Source organism: Argiope bruennichi, chromosome 5, assembly GCF_947563725.1.
Source record: "Argiope bruennichi chromosome 5, qqArgBrue1.1, whole genome shotgun sequence".
Lineage (NCBI taxonomy): Eukaryota > Metazoa > Arthropoda > Arachnida > Araneae > Araneidae > Argiope > Argiope bruennichi.
The window spans coordinates 34,485,740-34,511,750 of NC_079155.1; the positions used below are offsets into that span (position 1 = coordinate 34,485,740).

Here is a 26,011-nt window from a genome sequence, read left to right on the forward strand (position 1 = left end):
TCCCACTTACAAAATGGTCATTTTCTTCTTTTATTGTCCGTTTGGAGGGTTACATTACTCCAGAGGCAAAGTGGCGACGTTTAGACGGGCGAGTAAGCACCCCCCTAAGTTAAGTTTAGGCAAATAAATGCTCACATGTGTGCTAAAAGGAACTTTAAAAGATGGGATGGAACGAATTAAAAGATTGCATTTCAATATGCCAGAATATGTACAGATCTGGCACATGTTGATAATAACATTATGTAGATAAGGTTTCAGCAGTTGAAAGAACATTGTATTAGTATTTTTCATACATACATCAGTGTAAATATTTAGGCATTTGACCAAATATTTCCTTGTTATAATCTTAATTTACCGATGTCAATTGTTTGCTGATTTGTCAAAATTACTAGAATGCCCGAGTAATAACAAATTGCACATATAGCCTCACTTTTTAACTTAGTTATGTCTGCCACAGTTTCGATATTTTAACAGATAATTTTTTTTTTGATATTTTTATTTTTAAGAGGTTATATTTAATTTATCTTAATATTCATATTTTTAGCTATAAATCAATATTTTTAGCTATAATCAGCCACACTTGAAATGCAGTGCTTTTATCTGTCAGCAAACAAACATTACTGCCATTTTCACAAATCTATGCTGCGTATGGCTAATAAGTATTCGCCGTAACTTAATTTCCAGTATAAGAACAGTTACAATTTAAGATTCGTATAGAAAATCACATGGTAAAATGATAATTGTTTTTAAATCTAATTAGTCACGGCATACTAATTGGCGTCTTACATATATATTTATTACATATTACATACTACATACTCATTACATATATTTTACTTTGTTTTTTCATAGTAATTTAATGAAGCAAATTTGTTTTAGAAATATTTGTTTTGCTAATATTTTTTTTTAGAAATTTGGTTAATGAGAAGTATTGCATTTGCCTGAAATTTTAAAATTTGCACAAATCTATTTAGCAATGCTCAACAATGCATTCAAAAATCCACTTTTAACAGAAACAGAATAATACTTATTGATCACTGAAAAAAAAAAATCAATGAAAAATGTCTTATGTTATCTCTTTTCTAAACTGGCATTATGCATGCGCGATTGGTAATTTAAAACTCAAATATCCAGCTATAAAAGCATTTCCAATGTTAAAAGCGAATTAAGTTAATTATATACAATATATGATCAACCATTTTATTCTGCCTAATAGATAAAATAGCAATACAACACACGCAACATCCAACTTTAATAGATTTTTGAATTATATGGAAATAAAATGTTACATTTACAGAATAACTTTAATTTCCATATTATATAAAAATTACAAATTTAAAACAAGTAAGAGCAAGGAATATTTTAAAAATAGCTTATTCTTTAATAGTCAACTGATCGAGCAACACACAGTTGAGAAAATGACCGTTTAAAAATTAAATTGCTTCACAATTTGAAATGCATGCTTTTTTTTCTTTTTTAATGATAGTGAATTTAGAAAAATTATTCAGTTCTTAGTAAAATTTTGGTGTCTGTTAATAAAATATTTTAACACATAAACCAAAAAAATTTTAATTTTTTTCTCCAAAAAATTAATAATATAATGTAACTTCAACTTTGAAATTAGATTTCTTTAATACTTTGAATAGACATTTCGTTTTAACTTACCAATTTTTAAACTTAAATACAAATACATATTTACAAAAAGCTTCAATGGTGCCCATAAACAGCCTTTTAAAAATAGATAATTTTAATATTTTGAAAAAATTCAAACTATGAAATTTAAATTGCCTGCAATTAAAGTTATTTTATGGAGCTCTCATGCATACATAAGCATAAAATATTAGTTTATGAAATTTGAATTATAGATAAATCAAATCTAATGCAATCATTTCCTTTTCTGCAATTTTACAGTCTGTTTATCCTTTATTAAACCAAAAGAAAGTCAGATTGCTAATGATTATATATGTTTCTGAAAAACAGCAAAAAGAATCGGAGCATTTAAATTTTTATTTTTGCTAAGTATCTAATTCAGGATATCGGCCTTGAGAACCGATTTTCATTTTCATTTAAATAATATTTCAATGGGAGTGATGAGATTGTTAGAGACAATTCACATGGAAAAGTTAATCGTGCTATTTACTGTTATTTAATAATAAGCAGTAGGATTAACTTTAGACCCGACATTCCGCATCAGTTTTATTCGATTCATCTTCCAATGAACTGTGCAGTTTTTTTTTTATTATTATTAATATCAAATTGTATATTTTGTATACGCTTTTTATTTATTTTTGGCAATGACACTTAATTTTTAAATTGATTTTTTTTACCAGTTAGTTCGCCATGATTAGTGATTCTTAAAAATTCCAACTAATTATTTTTTATAATTCGGTCTTAATGCCAACCCTTTCGAAATATTTCATAGCATATAAATCATAATATTTTAGAAGCTTTACGCCATTCTGTTAATTATGTTATGCATTTCCCTAATTTTTTTTCCCTATATTTTCATACATCCAATTATATCTGAAAAAAAAAGCAGAAGTACTTAAAAATCGGCGTATTTTTTTCAGCCATTACTTGATTGTGAAGTTAAACCTTAATTGCAAGAATAATAATAAGAAGAATATTTTATATTGAAACCAATTCAAAATGAAAAAAAAGTTTGGATGAAATATTAGCAACAATGAAAATGATTGATTTAACTTCATTTCAACAATGAAATATATTATTCGAAATGCTCATAAAATATTTTTTAAATTAATGAAAATAAAATTCTATCAGTAAAATTGTATAATTTAAATTATTTTTTGTACTTTATGACGTAAAAACCGTTTATCAATCTTTTTACAATTTATCGTAGAAAAAACACCGAAATTTCGTTTAATTTTTAATTAATCAAAATTCTGATTAAAATTTTAGAAAAATATTTTGAGGCGCAAATTTCCACTCACCAAACACATGTATACTTTAGAATCTAGATTAACACACACACAAGCGCGCATTCATCTTCATTTGTTTTAATTTACACTGACATCTTCCTAAGGGATCGCATTCAAAACCTTCACAAAAGCTACCCAAATTACTATTATTAATCCACCTAGAGGAATCCAAAGGTTTATGGTTAAATAATACTTTGTCCACATAAACTATATCGCTACATATGAACCGATGAGCTATAGTACCAAAAGAAAGATTAGAGAGGCCCAGAAAAAAATTCCATAGCCTTATTGGCCTTAATGCCTTCTGGCAAATATGATGAAGTATTTACACCTTCACAATGCTTTTCATGTCAAGCATTGTGGCTTGACATGAAAGTATATAATAATAATCAAATCTCAAATACGGCCTTGCCCTCGACCTTGCGATCTGTGGTTAATTCTACATTGTAAGCACTACAAAAGATGAACCCCAGCTTCTGTCGGTCAACTAGAGTTCAAACCACAAATATGCTGCCAAGCCCCTGTGTAAGAATTTTTATTAAGAACTAAAATTCTTTGTTTATCCAAGTATTTTAGTGCTTTCGGAGAGCCACCATCTCTTAAGACCGCAAATTTCATGTGGTTTATGTAGTGCAATCTGTTCCCTCGTGTAACTCAAATGATATACGATGCATTTAAGTGATATTCTTCAACATAAATATGCTGCCTTTCCTTTTCAATAATTATTATTGTTAAGTAAATAATTCAGACTAAAATATTATTTAGTTAAAAAAATAAGAATAATACAAAGATTTTTTTTTATTGCTCTGATAAATAAACATTATGGCTTTAAGTTGAATTTTCCTGAAAAATTAATCTACATCGTTTTACAGTTCTGTAGGCGTTTTTAACAATCGGAATTGAAAAATGAATAAATAAAACATCAAAATGATGCACCGTCTTGAATGGCGAGTACGAGGCCCCATCCGAGTATAAAGCGTTAATATAGCAATGGGAAAATTTATATTGTTTAGAAATCACAATGGCTAAATATATTTTCCATTCTTCTGAAGGCTGGAGCAATTTATCTTATAAGATTCACTTTTATAAAAAAGATTAAATAAGGGAACCCTATATTTCAAATTCTTTCAATTAAAAAAAGGTCTAAATAAAAAGTATTAACGGAAATTTAAGCAAAATCAAAATATACCGTCTGAAAATGATATGAATATTGCTCAACTAAATGAAAATGCTTATTTTGATGTACGAATATAAGTCCTAAAATTACTTTTGAACAATCGAACTGCGTCACTTCACTTTTATCCGCAATGGAGTCTTGCATATATATATACCTTCTATTTATAACAATCAAAGTTGTGAAAAGATAAGAAATCGGTATTTCCGTGTTGGATTGATACTTCGTATGAAGTTAAAGATACTACGAAATGTTTGATAAAATCCACGTGATGAAACAGCACGTTATGCTTCAGGAAAAATTGTCAATACTCGCTTACACGACAAAATGAACAAAAGTGGGTCGTTAACAAAAAATATCTTTTCAAAAACATTATATTCATAAGAACTATAATAATAAATAAAAAGTGTTTTTTTAATAAACTTATAAAACTCATTTTATACCTATTCTTTGGAAGTAGAATTCTTACCGGTATTAAAACTAATGCATAAAATACTAGTTAATAGAGCTTTCCTTATGGTTCTGAAATTCTAGGATCATATCTATTATTGGCTAATCTCAATCCTTTAGTTCTTGGTAAATATTATAATTAAATTAAAAAATATTGAAATACGCATATGCTAAGAATAAATATACTAACTAGCAGGATGGACTACTTTTCTACTTTTCAAGAGCAATTTAAGATAGTTGATCTTTAAGCAGACAGCATACTGAAAAATAGGCATGGAAAAAGAATTTGACAAGATATATGGGACAGTTTCTCTCCCAAAAGGGGGTGATATATCTTTAATATTAGATTCTCAGAAATACTGTACATAACCTTGCATTATTTTTAGTCAAGTCAAAGCACTTAATATATACGAATCATTAATCTCAGCCGATTAAAACAACTTTATGTATCATTAAGGTTATCAATGCAATAAAGCTGCACATAAAATAAGAGGAAAGAAAAATCAAGATATACACATGCTGGTATTATATTTATAAAATACTTGTATTATTAGAGGAGAAATGCAAACCTTTAAACAACTATATTCAGCTTTGTCATTTTATATTTAAATATTTTTGGGTCTATATAGTTTTTTTTAGAAAATTGAAATTAGCATATATATTCAGTTGTTTGGTGAAAAGATTACAGAACTTTCACTTTTCCGTTGCAAAATTTCGCCATGCGCTTTTAAGTTAGACCTCTGTAATAAGAACTACAAGTAAAAGGAGGCAAGGCCATGAAATGGTAGGAGAAATCTATGTCCAGTCGATCTTAGGAAAGTAAGCTTTCATGCAGTTAAGTAGTTTGAGGTTCATGGATAGGCAATTAGATAATTTATACAAATTTAGACAATCATCTGTGATAATTATAATGATCTTATAAAATCTTTGAATTTTAATTTAAGCGTGAAACTGAAGAAAGGAACGGTAAAAAATTTACAGATTAAATTTACAAAGATATTCTACAGTGAAATAGTTAAAAAAAAAAAAGAAAGAAGAAAGAAAAAATATACTATAAGGCGTACTAAATGGGCTTCTTTGTTATTAGCAAGTATTTCCAAATCTAAATTGAAAGAATCAGAACAGCTTGAAATAACATTTCACATGTCCGAATCAACAAATGACACTAGCACTAAATGTGCAATATTTGCATTTAGCATTATGACAAAATACTGAAAATATCCATTGAGCTTTCTTCTGTTTTCATAACAAGTATACAAATGCAAAATTACTGTAACAGATATGGCTCGCAGTGACATAGATAAGAATTCGAATCTTCAAAGCTATCCAAGACGATGTAAAAAACAGATTATTCGTCCAAAAGAGCATTTCGAACACATGCCTCTTTGGTACCCCTTCTAACCAATAACCAGAACCTAAACCTAACTGAGGGCATTCCACAAACAAATAGCAAAAAAAGGAGGACTCACCGAGCCGTCACGTGCGCTGAGTTTCGCGGCGTGCAACAAGTTCCCCGCTCCTGAGTAATAACAACAACAGGTAGCCTCCAAAGTCTGTGGCCGTCAAAAAACTGAAGGAGTTCAGCCGATCCGGTAGCTTCGGACTCCACCCCCTCAAAGGTGTGCGAAGCCATTGGCTGCTGTTGCTCTGCGTGATGCATCTCCTCCTACCCCCCCGGGCATCTCAGAAGGCTGCCCGCCCGCTTTTGTGGGGGTGGGGGCTGGAATGGGGAAGTCGCAAGCGATGAAGTTTTGTCTCGGCGGACACGGAGCAGCGCCATCTGCAGTGCTTTCGGAAGGGATGGGTTGGTTGTTTATAGCCCGCGCGGCGGTCGGAAAGTTGGTGGAGGGGAGGATTCCGCCACCACCACCCTCCCTCCCTTCTTTTCTCCCAAAAAACTTCTTCTCTTCTTTTGAATACCTTAACATGGAACGCAAGAAATTTAAAGCGATCGCCTTTTTTGAAATATTTGACATGATTTAAGAACCTATACGCTTATTAGTATTCAAAAATTGAATCTAATATATTGAAACGGGGGTTCTAAAATAGTCAGTATTGGAGATCAAGATTTTGAAAACAGTTTTCACCATCTTCCCAACTATTTTTGGAATTTCAAATAATCTATATCAGAATATATTTTGCACCTCTTTACATATATTTATGAATTTTAACCCTTTGCGCTCCGAAAAGTAATTCGATACAAAATTATTCAGCTAACACAAGAGCGTATTTATTGCTATGAAAAAAAATAATTATAGTTTTAAGATGAATTTTACCGAAAAATTAATCTACATATTTTTACCATTCTGTAGGTATTTTTTAAAAATCAAAATTAAAAAATAAATAAATGAAATGTCAAGATGATGGATGCATCGTCGTGAATGATGAGTGAGAAGCACCATTCGAATGCAAAGGGTCAAATTTATAATGAAATAATTTTTGATTCAAAATTAAAATCAGTGAAATAAATTTGATGATGCCTTGAATCAATGGCAGCAATGGGCTACAATCCAGTTATAACACTGGAAAGATGGCCCCTTGCTGTCATGACTTATTAAACTATGGATCAAAAAATGGGGCAGTGTGCAAGATATCTGGTTATCTCGAAATCACAAGAACTAATTCTACCAGAAGAACCAAACTTGGAAAATATTCAGCTGGATATCCTCTCCTCTATTTTCTAATATGTACAGTAGACACTCTCTAATCCAATATATATGGGACAAGGTACCTGTAGAATTATAGAAACTGACAGCACTATGGAGAATAATTTAGGCATTGCCAAATTATACAGTAAAGGTTTTTTTTTTTTTTACATGTGGGGAACGAGCCAATAATATGTTAGAAATAAAAATACTATGTTAAAAGGTTAGTTGAATAGAAGCAACAAATTAAACACCGAAAGGAAAAAGCTTTTAAGTAGTAGCAAGAAAGAATATTTCCAAATAACTTGCTCTAATAGGTGTGTTGGACTAGTGAGAATATCGGAATAACGAGAGTCGGATTACAGAGAGTATCTTATACAAAATGCGGCACGACTTGTGTTTAGCTCCGTAATATAGTCAAGAAAATAGAATATGCATTTTGGACCCCTTCAAGTTGATTATTAATTCTCCCAATTTGATACAGATATATAATTTGGGTTTAAATACCACCTACAGAATTTCATTTACAAGTTTGTAGGACAAACAGGCAGTGTACCCTTTGAAAGAATTATTCGAATAATACAAACATTTACAATTTTAGAATAAAACTCATAAATTATTCATACAGCTTATTGCTTAATTCAATACTCATATTCACAGACGCATGTATAGACACGACCGCAGATAATCAACTACAAAATTTGATACACATCTATAAGCCTTCGGAAGGCCTAAGGTCAAGTCGGAGTTTTTTGATTGAATACCCTTCAGTAATTTCATTAATAAAATCTAATGCCAAATATACTCATATGTCCCCACCCCACTCCTCCATTTCATATTCTTCTATCCACTTTGCTTCATGTTTCAGTTACCGTGTTCAAGAACATATAGATGGACGAAGACATGCAATATATCCGCAAAAGGATCCTCTACTACATTTCATTTGTCTGTTTCATACCATTTTCCAATTATTCTGTTAAAGCGATTTCTCTAGTTATTATATTTCCATTTATTATATTGTTTTCCAGATATATTCCCCCCCCCCCCCAAAAAAAATCAGATTCGGGAAAATCTGAAAAGTGAAGATTCGTCGAATTCGCAGAGGCCGATTATTATTACTATTATTTTTGATGACTATAATGTTCGTTTCAGTATCTCGAGACTACCACTTTCCAACGATTCTACCTCGCTAAGGGGTGAGTCGTGGAAAGATGAGTTAAATTTATTCTTTGGCCTTCATTTTCACCCCATAAGTTAATTCTATGTGTATGTGATGCATACTTCTTCTATGTGTATGTGATGCATGCTTCTTCTATGTGTATGTGATGCATGCTTCTTCTATGTGTATGTGATGCATGCTTCTTCTATGTGTATGTGATGCATGCTTCTTCTAAGTGTATGTGATGCATGCTTCTTCTAAGTGTATGTGATGCATGCTTCTTCTAAGTGTATGTGATGCATGCTTCTTCTAAGTGTATGTGATGCATGCTTCTCCTAAGTGTATGTGATGCATGCTTCTCCTAAGTGTATGTGATGCATGCTTCTCCTAAGTGTATGTGATGCATGCTTCTCCTAAGTGTATGTGATGCATGCTTCTTCCAAGTGTATGTGATGCATGCTTAGCCTGCTCACTATAGCTCACTTAGCATGCTCACTAAAGCTCACTTAGCATGCTCACTATAGCTCACTTAGTATGTTCACTATAGCATGCTTCTTCTATGTGTATGTGATGCATGCTTCTTCTATGTGTATGTGATGCATGCTTCTTCTATGTGTATGTGAATGTCATGTTGCTTCTGAACTGTACTAATTTATTTTAACTTAAAATTGCATATTGAATGCTTATATGGTCAGTTGAAGTAGGAAAAAAACTTTTAGGAGTGGCAAGGAGAATATTTCATTTAATATCATTAAATGCGATTGAGATTATTTATTGTTGTTAATGTAAAAATGTTATGAAAAGATTCAATATCAAATTAAAGAAAGAAACATTTTAATACTATTATTTTGCAAAAAAAGCGAACTACCAAATTTTAAGAATAGAAATCGTCCATTTATTCATCATAATGTAATGTTTAGACATCTTACAGTGAATAAAAATTGCTCTAAAATTTTGTTTTATTGTGAATTAGTATCTTTTTTCCTAATTTCACGAATAATCCGAGTTCACCTGTTGTCAAATGTAAACTTCTTTCACACTTTCTCTCGCCCCTTTTATTGACTAAATAAACGCATCCTGACGCATGCGTAAACGAGTGGAGGGTCCTCAAATTTGAGAACGAACTATATCTGTATAAGTGAATAATGAAAGAAAATATATGCATACTATAGTAAAATTAAATAGAAATAAAAATGGCAACAAAAAGGAAACAACATGGCATTTAGCCAACTGGATTGACTCCTCAATTCTGGCGTATTTATGAAACAGAATGTTCGATATCAATGCTAATTGATGTAGTGCTCATTTAAATGTCCTTCGTATTTCAATGACGTCAAATCACTCCAACACCTTCTATTTTCCCTATCTTTTCATTTTCACATAATAGCTTATTTCTTTCAATCTCATAAGAATTCCGTCATTTCCTGGAAGTGAAAATTTTTACTCGCTATTATTCTAAAACTGAATCATACTTAATATAACTTTCTTTTTATTTCCCACATAAGGTATTGTAAATATTAAAAGATTAAGCTGAGATATTGACGAAATTCGAAATTTATTTATATTTCCGAAATGGAAAACCCATGTCTCATTTGTCCATGTCAAAGCGTTTTCATTCACCCTGATTGAGAATACTTTATGTATTTTAAACATACTCTTTTTTGTGTGTGCATCTACTTTATCCAAAGACAATCTCTACTAATAATAAAGGCGAATGCGTGATCGTGTTAATCAGATCATTTGATTCTTAACAACCAAAATTCGGTACTAATATATTGCGTAGATTTGGAGAGACGTAAATTAAATCTTAAATAAAATATTAATAAAAAAAAAATAATAATTGGTGAAACACTTTGTGAAACTGAACAAAAATCTTCTATCTAATTAATAAATATTAGATATGTAAGTGAATTATGAAAAGCCGCTTGATTTGATATTACTTATTAAAAAATTTTCAACAGTATTTATTTATTTCATTTGTGTTTATTATTATTTAATTCATTAATTGTCTAATTTTTTCATCATGCAGATTAATAGTTCAAATTGAAGGGGAAAAACTATTTTTAAAAAAATCATGAATGGAAAAATTTTACACATCTTCTGAACATAGTACTAAATACTGTATTCATTTCCTGAACTTTCTAAAAATACATTTAATATCTCATCTTTAAGATCAACTTTTATACAAATGCAAAGGGTAAACATCAGCACGTGGAGCGACTTCGGCATCAAATGTTATCGGAAGACAATGGATTTGTTTTTCTTTGTTAGTCTTATTTTGGATATTTCGTAAAGAAAAGAAAGAAGAAAAAAAAACATTATCATTTTTTTTTCTTCTGACCTTCCAAAATACATGTAAAATTTTGTTATCACGTGTTTAAGGTTTAATTTGTAGAATGAATACGATTATCACAGTTAACAAAATGAAACAAAAATAAAGTTGTGAGTTGAAAATATTTATGCATTGTAAATTAAACCATTCAGCATTTTCTGTTTTCAGATTGCTTTTTAACACTTGATTTATCACTCAAAATCATTTCTTTATTATTATTATTATTATTGCGAATTTACAGAAAGATAAATATACCACAATATTTTTTTTTTAGAAGCATGGTAGATGACTCCTCTTTCATGTAGTCTTTATTAAAAAGAGAAAGAGATTCGAACTTCTAATCAAAGCTAGTTTGATTCATTCTTTAAAAAAAATTTTTTTAATTGTTCTTTTTATATAAAAACGATAGCGTGTACGCAGAAAATGTGTTTGATATCGTAGCAGCTCGCGTGTATATAAACACTATAACTAAAATGATAAAAAGTATTGTTGTCAAGTAAACTTAAAACTATTTTTTTAAATCTATTGAAATCACAAATCCGCACACAATTAAAATAAAAAACAATGAAAAAATCATTTTTTTAATTAAAAAAACTACAAATTTAAGCTAGTACATTAATATACTCTCCCTTAATCTTGTTTAAATTGTCATTCTTATTGTTACAAATTGGATTAATTTATAATTAAACATCTCATTAAAATTCCAAAAACTTTCTTGATGAGCTTCTGCTATAAATAAGTAAATGGTGCTAAATTTGATAACTGTAGATCTAATGGTCAGCCCTGTAGAGCATGTTGATTAATTTCTGTATCATGCAATTTATAGATAGAAAATTGTATAGTTTTTCTGTAAACATTATCAAGTTAAAATTGTCACAACTAGTTAGGATACCGGCTCTAAAAGTTTTTGCAACTTGCAACAGATTTATTATGATAACTTATTCACTCGTATCTGTTATAAAAACAGCAAAGCAATAAAAACATATTTAATTTTATCAACTACCTCCAATTATTATGTGCTACAGAGATTACATATGTTGCAAAAAGGAGCAAAGCTTAAGGTGAGACATTTTATAAAAAGTATTATTAAAACTGCTTGATACTTCAAATAACAATTATGCGAAATAAGATTGGAATTTTTAAGAATTGTTAAAATCTTCAAACTCTAGAAGAAAATTAAAACATTTTTGAATATGATTTAAAGCTTTCTTCCAAATCTTTCTTTTACTTAAAATTATTAATTTTTTTGAATTTGCATTATAATTTTCTTTCAGTTTTCACCTAAATAATTATATGCAATTTCATTCAAAAAAGTTTTCAATAATGTCAAGATTTTATGACAATTTTTCTTGATGCCCATGCTTTTACAACTCGAGGCATATTAAGCCATATTCTAACTGGTTCCATTTTTCACAACTAAATAGCATTTAATGTGTAAATAATATAAGCTATATTAAACAAAATTTATCATTCAAACGTGTAGAAATTGCCATTTGGTTGAAATTTTAAAACATTTATCATTATTTTTATATTATTTTTATTTTTTTATTATTATTATAGATTTTAGTTTTTGTTTATTTATTTTTACATAAAATAGAATATTTGTTTATATTTTTTTAGGAAATTTTCTAAGAAAGGTATCCTTCTTAAAAGAGGTTTATCTTCCAAGTTTTCGCCAACTTTTAATTAATTTAATAAAAAATGGATTTGTACGAAATTTAGTATCTTGGATTGTACGAATTCGAAATTTAGTACGAATGGATTTGTACGAACCGTTATTTTGTACGAAATAGTATATAAATATATTGGTGTCCAAGTTCAATTACTTTTATGTTTTATGTTAAATAAGTAGAGAAAAAAATATTTGAAGTTAAAATTATAAGACAAAACATATTCTTTACAAAAGCCAACAGGCGGCGCAAGACATCTTCTTCCAAAACTTATTTAAAATTATGGAATTGCTTTCATTTTTGTTTATTTTTATAAAACTGGATAACTGAGTTTTAACGAGCAAACATTTCCATAGACTTAAAGCACAGCCAAAAGCAATATTAACGTTCTAACTTTAAAAGATTTTCACAGAAAATCCAATCTAAACTATCAAAATTTCAATTGAAGGCCATTTAATTTGATGCATGCCAAATTAACAGAATTAAGAAACATTGAAAAATAGTTCGCTACTGTGCAAGTGTTTATTGCTATTAAAAAAAAAAAAAACTTGTTATGCAAATGAAAAGATTTTCAATTTCGAGACAATGAACTTTAGAGAGATATAACAGCGCTTTAAAAAGATACATTTTTATTTCAGAAAAGTATTAAAAAGAATTTAAGAGGAAAAAATAATAAATAAACTATATTTTCCCCATCATTACGAAAAATATCTTGACAAACAGAGATTGGAATAATGAATGTAGAGGGGCAAATTGCACCAAAGGGCGTTATAAAAACTTTATTTCATTTAAATTTATTCAGAAATTTCTCTTTATTTTTGCGTTTCATGTCGTAAGTAGAAGCACAACTGTTATTTGCTGATAAAAATAAAATTTTGGGATTGAACTGCTACATAATTTTGAAAACAACAAGCCCCCTTTAAGAAAAGAACATTTAAATATTATAATAATTTTTCAACAATTATATAACATATTTTAGCAGATGCCTCGCCGAGCACTCTTGAAATTTTAAACTTCGATTTATTTCATTCAGGATGAATATTATGTACAAGAAGAGATATGAAATTGACGTCCGTTCACATCGCGATGCAAGAACAGATGAAAAAGGGATCGAAATTTTCCCTTCAATGGTTTTTACAATGAGATTTTGATAGGGATTTCTTTGACACGTGTCGATTTAGGCAAGAAAATTTTAGGTATCGTTAAAAGAATGTGGTACGCATTAGATTTTTTTTATTCCTTCGCGCAGAGCGTGAGAACCTGCTGATTTCAGCAGTTTTCTAGAGCGTGTGTTAAAGGTAATCTAATAAAAAGTGGAATTGGATCAGAAAATAAGAGAACAATCTCGAGTGAAGTTAATATGGGTTAAATTAAGAGGTTAATTAAATTTAAATTAGATTTTAAAATATCATTACATATATATATACATATAAATCGATTAACGGAAACTATTCAGTGAAAAAATCCTATTGCAATCGTCAGAGTGGAGGTTACAACGGCTCCATTAGGGATATATTTCCTTCTTCTCTGTTATTCAAAGAAACAGCTACCGAAATGAAGCAATAAAGATAAAGAGTCTCCGTATCGTCTGGCGTGCACAGGGGTGTGGAAAGCGGTCCCCCTGTGAATGGGAACAATCCTCAGGTTGCCGCCGAAACTGCCTCACCAGGTAATAAACTACTTCTCTGTACAAACAAGTGGTTTTCGCACCAACTTGCCATAAATTGGGAATTCCAGACGGAAAAAACTACTGCTGCAAGGGACAAGAGACATGACAGGTTTGGAAATGTCCAACGATTTTCCCAGGCTCGCGGTAATTGTGACCGACACGTCAATCCACCTGGTAGAAAAGGGTGAATCTGTTGCTATTTAACGGTGAATTAAGATAACATTACCAATGTCGTCATGGTTTGAAAGGTTAAAACGATTTCTTTACAGATGAAATATTACGAGTGAAATTAAACAGACCATTTCTAAAATATAGTACAGCTCGATTTCCCTCTTATCATAGATTGATAAAAAGTTGTGATTTTGATTTAGATGTCTCAGATTAAGTCCCTTTTTATTTAAACTATTTGTAATAAACAATATATATATGTAAGGATTAATTATATTTAAATGATGAATCGGATCGGAAAATTCTTTTGCTCAGTTTTTGTGACAGGTACTTTGAGATAAGCTAAATTTAGTTTCAGATAGTATCTATCCTATAATATTTATATAATTTTATTTATTAATCTTAATAAGTAAATTAAAATAAATTTGATAGAAACGACTTTAATTTACTTTCAGACGGACTCTGACCTTTAACATTTATATTATTTTTTACTGCTATATAATTACAACTAGACAGAGTAGAATATATACTCTGAAAGAAGTTCTACATTTTGAATGAATAACAGCATGCAATATAAGTTGTGATCCTATTTTTCTATAGTTAGGTTTATGCAGTCTCTTGTGTTTCATATAAGAATTATAACTTTCTTGCAAAAATTTATCATATATTATTAAAAGGTATAAAAAATATTATCAGGTTCAATAGTACATTAAATTTTTTCAATCAGTAACCCCCAAGGAAATTAAAAAGATAAACGTATAAAATCAAATAAGACCGACCGCTTTGTAAGTTCCGCAGATGTTATTCTCATGAAAGATTATTACATTAATTCAACTTTACATTCCACCGTGAAATATTCTTAAATTCACTTCTTAAGATAGTTTTTCTTTTTCAAAAGTTTTATACCAATGTTAAAGTTACCAAGTGCTTGTTACAACAGCATTGACCGTATTATTCTCGGGGGCCACATTTCCAGGATATGATGGGAAAGTCATTGTTTATGATATTTTATAAGTTTATAATTTTAATTTACATTAAAAATAATTAATTAAGTCTCCCACTTGCTTCGTTTTTTGCTTATAAGTAAATTTTTTCCAAAAAAGGGTTTAATCAAGGAATAATAAGATTATTTAACCAATAGACGCTTTTTTTCAAGAATTAATTAATTATTAAAATATTATTAATTCATTATTAACTTAATTATTTATTAAATTATCCCGAACACAGCCCATAATAATAAATAAGATATCTTTAGTTCATAATAAAATTAGTTGACAAGTTAAATACATCTTCCTATTTCGAAAAATGACATTAAAAAGAACATCATAAGCCTTTGAATATAATTAACTTCCATTATATGTCTTGGAATCAATGTAAAATGACTAGACTTCCAGAATCAGCCAGTATGATCCAGATTTTTTAACCTCCATTTCCAGACCTGCTCCCTAATTCTAAAGCATCTTAAACAATAGAATATGATAGGATATTGGGATTATTGGCATAGAAGCCAAATCAGGATATTCCATTTCAGACACATGGTGAACATGCGAGATTCAAGTTGAATTCATCGACACGTAAAGGAAGCAAATCAGTAAGATTTCTGGTATTTTCTAATAGTGTACTTTTTAAATCCCAGATTTGAAGTCATAATCGAATAATTTATTGTAAATATGTCCTTAAAACAGGGTTTGGGTGTTCTAAAAGCCAAGTCAAGGCTATACAGTTGGAGGATAGTAGATTCCAGATTGACTGAATATCCAATGTATATTCCGATCTAGCATTATTCCTTTTCGCCAAAATTACGAGTTCCTTTACAAAATAAATAATCGCATGATTTCCGGACATAGTATGGTTTCTTACTAAATTTAATTAAACGGAACATTTAAAAGTAATTTATCTTAGCTGATTAATTGTAAAACTCAGCTTATGTGAAAAAAAAATGAAGGTGTGTTAAATTTTTGAAATACGGTTAAATCATAAAATCTAATTTTCACAAATTTCCCAGAAATTTTAATGAATTACAGTGGCTCAAAATATACATATTTTTCACACTGGCTAAAATTACAGATAAACCCAATCCGTTTCATTTTATAAAACCATTGAAAGATTTGAAGGAAAAAAAATTCAACGTGAAAAAATTGTGTGGCTATAATACTAGGTAATACAGGTGAATGATATTCCACAAGGAAAAAAAAAATTATACTGAGAAGTGACTAATATTTATACTGGTATTTTTTTATTGTTTTATGATTCATTTTGAATTCAAATGATTTATTTTTTAAATTTTTCTCCTAAGCGGGAGTGTTTTATTTAATAATAATAATAATATATAGTATACACACAGCATTTTGATATTTTTAAGTCAAGTTATTTTAAGTAAAAAAATTTTTCGATTTAAAATTTATTAAAAAATTATTCTTCCTATATTTTTAACACTCATTTGTATAGAATTATACAATTTCTGTTATTTAAAAAAAAGTAATCTAGAATTATTAGTTTGAAGCCAGCAGTTTCTGGGACATAATCAATTCATATTCATTGACTCTCGTTCACGTGACCCATGTCGAATGTGTCACGATATTATTATTTTGAAGTTCATTGCCCTTTTTCCCATTTAGCAAAAATGGGAAAAAAGTGCGTTTCAAAACACAGCATAAAATTATGGGCAATTATGTGGCTTTGTCATGTGCATCTACACTACTTGAATTGATTTCATCCACTTATGGTATCGGAATATTCTTAATCATGATGAAAAGTCTTTATTTGAATGCTATAATATAAATTAGCTAAATAAGAATCGTGAGTTTTGAGAATTAAACTTATAACATATTGCTATTGTTTTGTGTTAGAATTGAATCTATAATTTATTACATTTCAATTCAATCTAGGCTTATTTTATAGCATTCAATCAGAATACCACAGCCATTCTATTTGATTACTCAAAGAACCAACAATTTCAAACCATCCTTTATATATTTTAATTATTTAAAAAAAAATGAACAATACAAAATTGGAAAAATAAGAAGTTCGAATATGTTGGAGCTGAGAAATATTATCATATAATCAAAAAAACTAAGAAGAACGCTGATAATGAATCGACATAAAAACATTTTAAAATTCCATCGCATTCGTTGCGTGTACTGTCTTTATAAACTTTCTAAATAGCTTAGATATTGCATAAACAGCAATAAGCAAATAAATTTAAAAAACTGCATTTTCAAATAAAATAATGTGCGATGTTTTTAATTCATTCTCTTTTTTTAAATGTTTTTCTTATAGTGCATATTAGAAAAACATAAAAATATATGATGATATCAAAGACATAATAGCAGTATCATGTAAAAAAAAAAGAAGAATTTTCTATAAGTCCTGGTATTTTCGTTTAATTTTAATGAGAGCGGCATTTCAGAAGAGTTTTTGTTTATATATTTGTTTATCTCAACAATACCTTCTTACGGTAGTGGACTTTGATTCTATAACTTGAAAGTTTCAAATCAGACCCATTCATTCGTATCAATGTTTTAATGATACGAACTTCAAATGACTCATGAAATGATATCGAATGGCAGTAGAATAGAAATATATTTATCAGCCTGAATTTCTTTTTTTTATCATTAAATAAAGTACAATGAGTAATGCACTACTGTTTACTAACCTAGAGGTAAACAGTTTATATAAATTTTCATTATTTTAAATTCCTGCAGCGGGGAAAAATCTTACTGAAACAATTTTTTTTATAAGAAGTAAAACAAATGAGAAACATTTATCAACGTAAAATGACTCTTTTTAAATAGCTTATTAAAAATTGAATCGATGTAATGAACTTAACTTTAATCTGAAGAAAAAAAATGTTGGCATTTAAATTCAGTATCCATAATTCTAGTGAGAAATTTAAAACTAAATCTAAAAGCTCTACGATTTTGAATTTCTTAATTTGAAGTGTAGTAAAATTAATTGAGAGTTATTCTGCAATTTAAAACGATACAAATCTTTCTTAGCTTTTTATTTTTTATTTCTTTTACCAATAGAGGTAAAAGACAAAATGAATCAAATTTTTAAAAATTCATCAACTTTATTATGAAACAAATTTCTTAAATTCGATTCGTAATGAAGCTTGAGAAATACGCCTGATTAAAAAAAATGAAATTTATCTTTTTTTTTTTTTTTTTTTTTTTTCATTCGTCAAAAATATCTGTAATAACAGCTTTACATATGTAAATTAGCATTAATCCAAAAAAATTGCCAACTTTCTCCTCCATATTCATTGAAAATTGTAGGCAATACAGTTATTATTAATAAATAATTCATACAGTTAAATAAAAATAATATTGAAGAAACTAAGAAGATATTTTTCGTTATTTTTATTTTTTCATATACTAAAAATGGTACTGCAGACATAAAAAAATTAGCCCCCAGAAGTTGTCGAATCTTCATGCTTTAGACTTCTTCAGAATCCAAAAAACAAATTTGACATTAAGTTTGTCTGTGAAATCGATAACTCAAAGACAAAGTTAGCTTAATTTGAAGCATCTTTTTTTTATGCTATATTTCTATCAAATTTTGAAGAAAATCCACCAGAAAGAAGAGCCTATATGTTCGTTCGTGAATATATCATATGGTAAAATTGCCGATTTATTCCAAATTTCGATTTAATTCACTAAAGGGTTATTAACTGTCAGTCTGCTTATTTTCAGTTTTTGTAATCCTGTTAACTCAAAAAAAAGGTAAAAAAATGAAATTTGGTATTTGCATCAAAATTGTAAATTTGTTTTCAAATTTTAGACCTAATAGAATAAAATAAAGAGATAATGCATATTTGATTCTTTTTAATTTATTTAGCTGCATTTATATGAGAAAGTCGAAAAGATAATATTTCTACTTTTTTTCCAAATAATTTTTCTTAATGACAATTCTTCTTGATTTCAAGTCATTAAAATGTACAAGCCTATTTTCAGCAAAAACTTTCTGGCAGTTACGAATTTACTTACTTCAACAAAGGATCTTGCCCATACTATCAGAATCCTTTCGGTTAAAGAATTCCTATCAATCAATGAGTTTTAAGTTTTTAATTCTACCAAGAAATATTATCATTTATTTCTGTATAATATTTATCTGATAGAAGTAACTATTTAAATACACTAGGAGAAAATCATTTGAGAAGAAATCAAACACATTTTGAAGTTGTTCTCACAGCATAATAATGTAGGATATTAAGTTTATAATAATAAAACAAAATTTTGGAAAGGCTTTGAATACTTTTGTTATTACCAAATTTTGATACAAATACAAAAATTAAATACTTCGTAAATATGTATTAAAATTTTCTATAGAAACTTTGATCAAATGCTGAAAATTTTTCAAAATTCATCATTTTTTAAAAACAGAAAAATCGGAGATTTATAGATAAAAACTTTTTATCGATATCTGAAAAAGGACTAATATTCAAAATTGCATTAATTGGAAATAAATTATATAAAAAGAATCATAAATACAAGTTCTTTGTGAAGAATATTGGAAGAAGAAAATGAATTTGCTTTTAAAAGATTGACCAGGCATCTTATCTCATATTCATGCAAACAGGAATCCTTTGAAATTTTCTTCAAGAACTTTTGAATCGTATATAAAATGAATAAGAAATATCAAAAATAAAGAGGAATTTTTTTATTCTTTAATGAATTAATCTATAAAATATTCGCGTAGCATATGGTGTGAAAAATAAATAGACGCAGAAATTTTTTGCTTTACTTAAATATATTTAACTGTTTAGCAAAACATTAAGAATTTTAGAGTATCAAGAATTAGCCTTGAACTGTGCTTCTTAATTCGTATACAGATTTATTAATATTATCATTTAGTTCGCTATAAGAATAAGTACCAGGTGTACATCAATCCAAATGAAATGAGTCATTCAATGCGAGTTTTATCTAAAACTAGCTCTAAATGAATGAATTTAATTTCCCAGGATAGCGCTTGCAGGCAAAGAATTAAACAAACGACTCGAAATTATCGTGGCCAGAAGGGCATAAATTGTTTTCCAAACCCTGTCGTGCAAGCAACGCCCGCACAGCCCGCGAGAATGAGTCCCATTTTCTCATTTTCCTCGGCGAAGCGTTGAAACGAATTACGGTTTAATTGGGCTACTTTCTGCAACAAACGTCGGGCTTTTCTTTTCCTTACCTTTTCTCGCCTTCGCTTTAAGAAAAAGGATGATTTTTCTCACTTTGCCTTTTTAAATGGGTCAGGGACTGTTCACACCTGTACTTTTCCTGACGACGGGTGAAATGAATAATAAATAAAAGTGGAAATTAAAAGGTGTCCCAAGCTGTGTGTGTTTTCACAGTTCCACTTCTGCGCGCGCGCGTGTTGTTGTGAATTAAGATTCATAATCGACAGACAACCCTTTGGCTTCGGAGAGCTTCCATGCTGCGATCAAACGCGAACATCTGCCTCGGTAAATAAAAAAGGAAGAACAATTGCTTTCAAGATTTAATGGTGATTGAAGGGAGCGTTTTAGGGCGAGCGCGCAACCAGGAAAATATAAATAGAGCCACGAAGACAACATCTGATTTTTAAAGTGTTTTGAGCTAAGAAAGCAGTTTACCATGTTACATTTTAAAGGGAAATGATAATTACGTGAGAAAACACATGTCTCGAGAAAATGCAGGTGGTAGTTAAATGCACGGTGCTGCTACGAAGCAACTAGTATTATTTGCCTTTGTGCAGGTCTGTCAATGTAAACAGTCTTTTATGGAACTTGTCAGTTTTGTCCATAAGTTCATTTCTGTTTGCTGTAGAAAATTTTTTAAAAATTGAACATTAGGAAGGGGTAAAATAAAAGGGGGGGGGGCAACTGATACAATTTTCTAGAATATGTATACAAAAAGGAGTGTCTTTTTTTAGTAATTAAGGAAGAATTCAGAATTTATTTTGGTACTCTTCCCATTAGCCTCTTATATCCAAAACTCGATACAGGGGCCTAATTTTGGCAATATCACATACCAGGTTTAACCAATCTTGTTTTCTGTGCTTTAGAATTATAGTATTCGAATACTAACGATCAAACAAAAAGATAGTACACATGTCGACGGATTTAGTCCAAAATTAGACAGATATGCATAGTTTTGGCTTAAAAATATGCTTAACCCTTTCTAAGGCCTTGGGAAGTATGCTTCCCACCAAATTTATCAATCTTTGTAGGAAATTATGTAGGTTGGCATAAGTTCTGACAAATTTTTTTAGAAAGACAGAAACTTAGATGCTTCAGTTCTTTATCTCACACAAAATGATGTGGCTTGGTTACACATGGTTATCTCACACAAAATGATGTGTCACTTAATTATTAATTAACCAAATTAATCAATGAAATTAAATTTATCTAATAAGCTAAATGAATCCCTTTCTTTATTCTAATTTCAAACCTAAAAACATTTTAACATAATATGACTAGAAAAAAATGGCCCTTTAAAGGATTTAACCCTTTGCACACGGAAACGTAATTCGATACATAATCACATAATAAAAGTCTTGTTTATTGCTCCGAAAAATAAACATAACGAATTCTTTTAAGCTGAATTCCCCCATTTAATTTGCATCTTCTTACTACTCTGTAGGTATTTTTAACAATCAAAAATAAATAAATAAATAAGACGTCAAAATGATGCACCATCTTGAATGGTGAGCGAGAGTCACCATCCGAGTGCAAAGGGTTAAATTGTTGCGTCTTCAAAATGTATTCACTTATACATGAATCAACAGATAATCAACAAATTTGCTCCAAAATTTTACAAATGATCTACAATTCTAATAACAAAACTGTATGCCAACCAGATCGTGTACGAATATTAAAATAAAAGTGTTATTGCATACTTCGTTTCAATATTTCAGAGAAAGTCGAGATTTTATATACTGCCAATAAAATTTATTTTATTAAATACAATGTCATATTCTTTCACTTTTTTCATGCGCAAACAGAAAACATTTGATAGGCGCTGATAAATTATATCCCTAAATTTTCATTCATTACCCTTGTAGAAACCCTTATTTGATATCCCTGAATTCATTTTTGGAATTATGTTTGTCTGTTGGTCTGTGAACGCAATCAGGATGACGATAAAAAAAATGTAATCATTCAATCGGTTGAAAATTGATATGTACCCATTTTGCTGAAATTGTAGATTCATGTTTAATTTTTAGCTACTGGGAGAAGTCAGTCAGTCTGTCTGTCCGTCTGTATGCGCGTGAACACGATAATTCACAAAAACAACTAAATAAATAAAATTCCATATGAGGTTTGAAATTTTGGCCCAATCTTTCAAAGAGAAGTCCAAAACGCTTATTTGATTTTCTTCACTATATTATGAACACAGAACCTACCATTTTAAGGGGGCATTCGAAAAAATCGAAGGGGGTGAACACTCCAGCAAGTGTGACCTAAGTTCTGCACCTGGACCCTGGCTGCCCCCACCTGGTCACCCCAGTGAATTTTAATATCTTCGATAGAAGGAACATACACATTAAATCATCCCCAGAGGAATGGATATCTGCTTTGATATCAACCATATTCGAATGAACTAGAAATATTCCCCTCCAAAAAGGAAAAATATTCTTTTTTCGTAATAAATCTTAACATATGACACGAGAAACCAATAAGCTAATTTGACGGGCATTCATCTTTAATCAATCATACTCTTTTATTTCTTGGCGTGCTTATCTATTTTAAACTAGTTTCACTCTAATTAATCTGAGCGCCAGCATTCAAAGTAAAGATGCCAACTTTGAATATCTTAATGAGATTTTTAATTAAACCTGATAACGAGCCTTTCGAGCGATGTCCCATGTTTGTTTTTCTAAATGGGTATCAAAAATCTATCAGGTTTGATGCATTTTTTATTTTTGTTTGCAAATGTGTACGTGTCTCAATGGAAGTATTGGAAATGCAATTTTATTTTAATTTACTTGAATCAAGAAGAAAATTATTTCCTTGTTAATTTTTTTTAATCATGAATAAAATGTTTTTTGAAAATAAAGAAAAATTCTTTTTTTTTTTTAAATCGATTTCGTCAAATAGCAGCCTCTAAAATATAAATAGAAGAAGGAATTCGACGGTTCAAGATTGAAATATTGTATTACTCTACCATGATAATGTTTCAGGCTTGATTATTCTGTCTTTAAAATTTGCTCTTAACTATAGAGCATCGGTGAAAAGCACACAAAAGTATTTAATACATTTATAACGCGCATAAATATAAACATGACAAAGACAATGACAATTTTTTTATAAAATATGCATACAAATATTTTTTTTTGAAAATTTTTTTGTTGTAAAAATTATTTTTTTGCAATTGTATGTTTCGACGGTACTGATGACAAGCGCTGAAATTTCAATTTATTTTTAGTAATTTTTTTAAAATCAAAATGTTAGAAAATGCTTTCTTGGGGAGCACCTCCTAACCAAGAGGTAACTAGATACAAAATTTAAATACAACGGCCTGTTCTTAAGGGCATTTTGAGAGATTTTTTTTCAATATACATGTCGCAATTTATAAATAGCATGCCAATCCGGAAACATTATTAATAATAAATCAATTCTCTGATATGAGCGTCTGTAGTATTATAATTTACAATTTATGTTAGAATCGAGATCCATTTTCACGATTTTCTTGTACAAAGAGTGGTGTAGTTAACGTCAAAAGAATCTACCTTGAGATTTTAATAATTTTTCACCTTTTAACCCTTTCTAGGGCCGTGGGAAGTATGCTTCCCACCAAATTTATCAATCTTTGTATGAAATTATGTAGGTTGGCATAAGTTCTGACAATTTTTTTTAGAAAGACAGAAATTTAGATGCTTCATTTCTTTATTTCAGACAAAATAATGTGTCTTGATTTGTTACTTAATTATTAATTAACCAAATTAATTAATGAATCAAATTAAATTTATCTAATAAGCTAAATGAATCCCTTTTCTTATTCTAATTTCAAGCCTAAAAATATTTTAACATAATATGACTAGAAAAAAATGGCCCTTTAAAGGGTTAAACAACCTATATCTTCAATGGGGACCTTTTTATGAATGTCTGCCAACAAGATATAAGCAGAGAGATGAAATTCGGAGTTGTACTGTTTGAAACACGTTTTATGTTTCATGCGCAAATGCTTAAAGAAAAGGCAAATAAATTTTTGTTAAAACAAGCGAGGAACCGATTAATTTTCAAATGTAAGCAGATCTCGTAAAAAGTGATGTTTGCGCACCGTATTTAGTTTCCACTATCCATAACTGTTAAAGGATTCCTCCCGAATGCTTTAGCGCAAAGATGAGAGAAAAAGAAATTTCGATAAATATTTAAATAACTAAATTACTTTTAAAATCCATATCAAGAAGTGTTCTTTATATGGATATTAACAGTTCAAATGGATTTTTTTAAATAGAGAAAACGGTCTATTTTTACTGTCTAGGAGTTTATTTAGATTATTGTTAATAACATCTCTATCAAAATCTAATTCAGTGGTCTTAATCAATCTTTTGTAAAATATCTCAATATTTTCTCCCTTCAAAAGTTTTAACCTCATCTCGCTTTCAATAAGAATTACCGACTTCTGCCAACTAAATAATTGAAAATAATTCATATCCATTTAAATTTTGTGTCATATTAGTCATATCAGTTAACCAATCACGAGTCTATCTTTATTTTTTTCCAGAAGCAAGAAGATAGTATTGAAAAAAAAAATGTTATAAATGTCGAAAAATTTCACTTTAGTTCTTAATAAATATCTAAGCTTAAGACCTCTACGAGTTCGATCTGTGTATTCAATTACGGGACTAGATAGAGGAAACGAAAGTCAGCAAGTAATCATCTGCCTGTCCATGCGTGTGTATATTAACACGATAATTCAAGGATGTGATAAACTAGATACGAGCCAGTCGAAAGCTATGCCCCATCAAATTCACGTGACTCCATTTTATACTTTTTAAGAATCAGAAAGGACCCACGAAAGAGATTTATATGGAAATATACCGTGTGATATACATTTATTATTTATATGAAATACACGAGACAGTTGAGAGAGGCTTTCCAACTGGATTTCCAAGAATAGGAGAACACGCTATTCTTTTTAATGCACCAAATACACTGACGGGAAGAAAAAATCCCAACACCAAGAAAAAATTATTGTAGAGTAATGAAATTTGGACAATGTATTTGCATAGCTAACATGTTTAATTGATTAAATTTTCAAGATCAAGAAAATGCATTTCAAATGAGAAATGTTGTTACATTAATAACCGGTGTGTCATCCAGAATTTTGAATGCAAGCCTGCAAAAGTTCATGCATTGTGCCATACAGGTGCCGAATGTCATTTTGTGGTATGAAATTCTATGCTTGTTGTACTTGTTCTGTCAATACTGGGACGATCAGTGCTGGCTGTGGATGATGCTGGAGTTGTCGTCCAATGATATCCCATACGTACTCAATTGGAGACAGATCTGGTGATCTGGCAGGCCAAGGTAACATGTAGACATTCTGTAGAGCACGTTGCATTACAACAGCGGTATGAGGGTGAGAGTTATCCTGTTGGAAAACTCCCCCTTGAATGCTGGACATGAATGGCAGCTCAACAGGTTGAATTACCCGACTGACGTACAAATTTGCAGTCAGTGTGTTTGGGATAACCACGAGAGTGCTCCTGCTGTCATAGGAAATTGCTCCCCAGACCATGACTCCAGGCAGGTCCAGTGTGTCTAGGCTGCAGACAATTTGATTGCAATGTTCCCCTGGCCTCCTTCTGACCAACACACAGCCATCACCG

General features: G+C 29.8%; 1 protein-coding gene across 3 annotated transcripts in view; it reads right to left on the reverse strand.

Annotated features, from left to right (window-relative positions):
* The window catches only part of LOC129968941 (uncharacterized), a 150,354-nt gene that overhangs the window by 45,791 nt on the left and 78,552 nt on the right, over positions 1-26,011 (reverse strand). The window contains exon 1 of one of the 3 annotated variants that reach the window (XM_056083303.1): positions 6,033-6,308. The exons of the other annotated variants lie outside the window; for them this stretch is intronic. The gene's annotated coding sequence lies outside the window, so the exon portion shown is untranslated. Of the gene's footprint in view, positions 1-6,032; positions 6,309-26,011 lie in introns of those variants that run through there. 3 annotated transcript variants of the gene reach the window in all.